The sequence below is a fragment of the Stegastes partitus genome, unplaced genomic scaffold (genome assembly GCF_000690725.1).
Source record: "Stegastes partitus isolate 25-593 unplaced genomic scaffold, Stegastes_partitus-1.0.2 Scaffold188, whole genome shotgun sequence".
NCBI classification, from domain to species: Eukaryota; Metazoa; Chordata; class Actinopteri; family Pomacentridae; genus Stegastes; species Stegastes partitus.
The window spans coordinates 161,528-167,123 of record NW_007577919.1 but is presented as its reverse complement, the minus strand read 5'-3'; the positions used below and the strand labels follow the sequence as shown (position 1 = coordinate 167,123).

General features: G+C 41.0%; 1 protein-coding gene across 1 annotated transcript in view; it reads left to right on the top strand.

Moving 5' to 3' along the window:
* Positions 1 to 5,596, top strand: part of LOC103356173 (polypeptide N-acetylgalactosaminyltransferase 18-like) — a 160,251-nt gene that overhangs the window by 72,958 nt on the left and 81,697 nt on the right. The gene's annotated exons all lie outside the window — the stretch shown is intronic.

Genomic DNA, 5,596 nt, shown 5'->3' with positions numbered 1-5,596 from the left:
TGTTCCATATTTCTTCCATTTCTTAATGATGGATTTAACTGGAAATGTTCCCTGACTGATGCTTTTTAACGACCTTTTCACAGAGTTTTGTCGTCGTGGTGTCGTCATATCCAGGAGTTCTGATTCATCAGTGCAAAGGAAAAAAGAAAAATGTTGTGAAATACCTGCAGAACTCGTTCCCATTAGCTTCAGCTGGACTTTGTGCACAAACTACAAGCTTGTTTGGCTGGTTGTTGGTTTATAAACAGTGATTTTTTGGGCCTTTCAAGCAGAAAAACTGACTTGCAGTGACCAAGCATTCATAGTGTCACTGATTGTTTATCATCAGAAGTATTTGATTGTCCACCACTAGCAGGCAGCGCTAGCTACATGCTAGTTTGTCCCTACGTGGTGATTCAACAGACATGTTACCCTGAAACACGAAAAGAAAACCAGATGACCTCTTATTGCCACATTTGCTCTCTTCTTGCTGTTTGTGTTTTAAAACGCTGGATTGAATCGCCGGCTCTGGTGCGTTTACATGACGCTGTTCAGAAGTAGGGCAGCAGGATTTAGGGGTTAATGGCAGAAAAAAAGTCTGTCATGAACGCAGGAACTCCAGCTCCTGCAGTAATTACTAACTCTGCCGTATTGATCGGCCCCCTGCAGATTTAATATGGTTTGTGTCGCTGAGGAATGAGTAGCCCTGTCAGGCCTTTTATTAGCTCCCAGGAATTATGTCATATACTACCTTTTAATTTATGTGCTTGTGTGGCAGCTGAAATGAAAGTGGGTGTGACTCATGTTGGCACCTTATCAGGGAGATTAGCGCGACGCTGTGATGGATATTAGCTCGCAGCCCAACGCTCAAGCCTCGGCAGGGACCCGCTCGATTGATCTGCCGAGTCAAAGGAGAAGAATTTTTCATTTAGCAGCGAGTAGCTCGTCTGTTCGGGGGAAACGATATTAATCTCATCTCTCAGACTCCAGCTCCTCATCGAGCAGCGGCGGCAGAATGATACCGGAAAAGTGGGAGTATGAGCTCGTTTTTTACTGGGAATATGGATCCATCCATATTTATACACTAACGGGAGCTTTGTGGAGACACAATGCCAGCCTGGGATGAAGAATTTGCACTTTTTTTTTTTTTCCATTTTCAAGGGCCTACAATGATTCACTATTGACATTTTGGACAAGTTTCAAATGGTTATGGATGCATTTTAGTAGAAACATGGATCCATCCATAGACAGGAACTTTCTGTGGGTCAATACCAGCCTGGGCTGGAGGTTTGGGGCTTTTTTTTCCATTTCCAAGGGCCAGTAAATATTCATGATTGTTTATTTGAACTATTTGAGAGTCATTTTTGACTAATTTGAATTGATTTTGGACAAGTTCCAAGTAATTTTGGGGAAGTCATGAGTCATTCTAAGCTGGTTTCAAGTCTAAATATCCATAAAACTGGAACCTGGTCTGGTCCAGCTTCACCACATCAGGTTCTACTGATGTTAGAGCCTCATTAGTTGGTGAAATGTGACCAAAGACTGGATTCTAGTAGAACCATGGATCCATCCATAGATAGACACTGACAGGAACTTTATGGATCAGCACCAGAATGGTTTGGAGGTTTTGCACATTTTTTTGGCCAATAATTATTCTTTATTGTTAATATGGACAATTTAAGTAATTTTGGGCCAATTTTTTTTTTTTTTTTTTGCAATTTTAATAAATTTTTAGTTGTTCAGGGCAATTTTATGCCAATTTTGGATAAATTTGGATAATGTATGTTTGGACAACTGAGGTCGTTTTTGGACTAATTTAAGACAGTTTGTGTTATTGTTTTGAGAATTCAGAGTCATTCTGGATAATTTTGAGTAATTTTGGACAACATGATGGTAATTTTTAAACAATTATAAGCTGTTCAGGACAATTTATTGTCAGTTTTGGACACATTTTGGATAATTTTCTGTCAATCTTTGGACTAACAAGGTCATTTTTGAACTAATTCAGGACATTTTTGAGTCATATTTGGAGTCTTTTTGGACACATTTCGAGTCATGTCGGATAATTACAACCTTTTTTTGAAACTGGATCTTTGTCAAACTTCACCACATCAGGTTCTACTGATGTTAGAGCCTCAACAGTTGGTGAAATGTGACCAGAGACTGGATTCTAGTGGAAACTTTCATTTTCAAGGTCCAGTAATTAAATATGTGTCCTCTGCTGGATCCATTCAATCATCCTGATCTGATGGAAACTATTCTGTCCGTGTCGTCGCCACATTTAATGGCTGTGGGAGTTTTATTTCCGCAGATATCGAACCCTTAATTTCATCTCTCGCACTCAAACTCCTGATGGAGCATTGTGCAGCGACACAATAATGCCACAGAAGTGAGTGTATAAGCTCATTTCATCCAAATGAGGCTGAAAAGCTGCCAGTTGGTTGGTGGTCACACTCGCTAATCAATGAAGCAGCTCTTGGATGGATTTCTAACAGAAGAGCGTTTTAACGCAGTTAGTTTGGGTTTCTTATGTCCCTTTTGTTCGACACCCGATGTGAGAATTTCGGTCTCGCCCCGGAGCTGTGACTTATTTTGCTAAATTAGTGCTCCTGTGATGTGCAAACCAACCAGGAATAAGCCCACAGTGGGCTTAATAAACCAGGACATGTGGCGTAGTTCGGAGAGACGAGCGCTTAGAGCAGAAATTAATTTTGGCAGGTTAGAACAAAAGGGCACGTTGGCAAAAAAGAGGCACGAAATGCTGCGTTGGCTCCGGCCTCGGGAATGTGCAGCGGCCTGCTGACCCAACCGGTTGATAATTTTAGATTTCTGTTGCTGCTGCCAGCGAACACAAACACGGAGCTGCAGCCAAACACTTACAACAGTAGTTCTCAGCTTTACAGCAAAGCAGAGCGTTTCTGTGCAAACATAAATACTGTGTGAGAGGCTGAACAGCATCGCGTAGCAACAGTCCTCCTTCATTGGTCCATTTACTTTGTGTAAACGGCCCCAGAGCAGGATGCTGCCGCCGCCGTGCTTCAGCCTGAAGGCCTACGTACAGTCATACGTACAGTCTGGAACAACTGGTTCCATCCACTATGAAGTCCACGTTGATCATGTCGGTCCTGAGCTTCCAGTGACTCCTAGAACTCTGATGGAATCATTGAAACACAAAAAACAGTCGAGAGTTTTGGTTCCGTTATTTAACGAGACCGACAAAATACACGAAACTACAGTTTAGAAAATATTATTCAGGATTTTTCCATCGTCTTATATCGGTCTGTAATTTTTCTTAAAATAAAAGCAAATATCAAAACTATATATTTAAATATATTTTTTCTCTTGCTGATTGAAATACTTACTAAAATGGTGTCAATAAAACTGTTTGGAAAAAATCATCTAAGTTTAAAATCATGATATTTTCACCAAAACCAACCAGATTCTGTGAAAGCAGCTGGAGTTCTCCTCCTCTGTGGGACGTCTGCTCGTCTCTGAAGCCGTTTGCAGGTTTTAAAGGTGAAGCAGGTGAATCGTAAACCCGCCGCTTAGCTCCTGAATGTCAGCGTCTGCTCGCTGTCGGTGTCGTCCCGGGTTCTGTTTAGCTGAACTTTCGCCACCAGACCTGCAGCAGAATCGATGTCGGTGCGTCGACGGCGACTGATTGTCGTGAGCGGAGGGAATCTCAATGAGCCGCCGGCTGCCGGAGCGAACGGAAAACGTGTCGTCCCGAAGCGCCGCCTCGTCGTTGTTCCTCTGTAAGCTGCCCGAGGACCAAAACACTGCTGAGAAAACGCAAAACCTGCAGAGAAAGACATCAAACACAGACTGTGGTGAGCAGAGAGAGAAGGTTTGAAGGTTTTCACCATTTTCAGGCCAGTAATGAGTGAATATTGTGTCATTCTGAACACGTTTCAGGTCATTTTAGGACAAATTATGAACGATTCTGGACAAGTTTGAAGTCGAAACATCTAAAAACTGGAACCTCGTCTGAATATAGACGATTACAGGAAGTCTGTGGGGATCGACACCAGCCTGGATTCAACATTTTGCACTTTTGTCAGTTTTCAGTTGCCAGTAATTGTTTATTTTAGTCATTTTGGACACTTCTGAGTTATTGTTAATCACAGTTTCAAGTCATTTTGGATGAATTAGTGTGATTTAGTGCAAATTTTCATTGATTTCGAAGAAATTTTGGACAGATTTGTGTGATTTTAGACGAGTTTTATGTCATTTTAAACTAATTTTGACAGATTTTTGAATTATTTTTGGCCAACTTTCCATTTTAAGGACCAATAATTAGTAATTATTGTCATTTTGGACACTTCTGTGTTATTCTGAACGACAGTTTCAAATTAGTTGTTATCTTTGAGAAGTTTAAAGTTGTTTTGGACCAACTGTGATTCATTTTGGGGCAAATTGAACAGAATTTTAAGCAAATTTGAAGTCATTTTGGGCTGCTTTTTAATCAAACCATTTAAAAACTGGACCCTCGTCTGAATATAGACGATTACAGGAACTTTCTGGGGATCAATACCAGCCTGGATTCAACATTTTGTCAGTTTTCAGTGGCCAGTAATTATACATTTTAGTCATTTTGGACACTTCTGAGTTATTTTGAACGACAGTTTCAAGTCATTTTGGACGATTCTTAAGTGTTTTGAATATATTTGTGTGATTTTAAACTAGTTTTATGTCATTTTGAAACACATTCTGACTGATTTCAGAATGATTTCAAATCATTTTGGACATATTTGTGTGACATTGGACAGGTTTCAAGTCAAAGTAGTAAAAACAACAGGATCCCTCTGAGACCTCAGCACCACCTTCATTTAACATTTTACACTTTTTTGCATTTTCATGATCCAACAATTCAAACTGTGTTCAATCTGCTGGATCCATTCAGTGGTTCTGATCTGATATAAACTATTCTCTCTCCACATGTCATGACTGTTGGAGTTTTACTTCTGGAGATATTGAACCTTTAAAATGGCCTCTTGGGTGTTTTTCTGAATGAAAATACAAAGATGTTTATGAAAGTCTCAAAGTTCAGTCAATATGTTTTATAAAACAGCAACATGTTTCATTTCATTCTGTCTGAACTGACTCAGTCTTTTCATCAGAACGCTGCTGATTTCACACTTTTTCTCATAATCAGAGAAGTTTGCTGGTTTGTGTTTGACAGAAACTCACCTGGAGGGTTTAAAAACAGCTCATTCTTCCTCCTCTGTTCCTCGTCTGCTCCGGTTCGCCGCCTTTGTTTTCCTGCAGCGTCGTGTCGCTGCTCCGGTTTCGGTTTGTCGAGGCTCTTCAGAGGATTCCCGCGGCTTTGTGACGGATTCCTAATCCTCCGAATCCACCTTTGTTTCTGTTTCTGCTGCTGCTGCTGTTCTTGTTGTTCTCTGAGTTCCTCTGATTTCCGTCCACCGTCCTCAGGCTGCACATTACCGCCGTAATCTCCACCAAGCTCCACCGGTTCAGTGGAAGAAATGATGTCAGCTGGTCCAGCTTCACCACATCAGGTTCTGCTGATGTTAGAGCCTCAACAGGTGGTGAGATGTGACCAGAGACTGGATTCTAGTAGAACCATGGATCCATCCATAGATAGACACTGACAGGA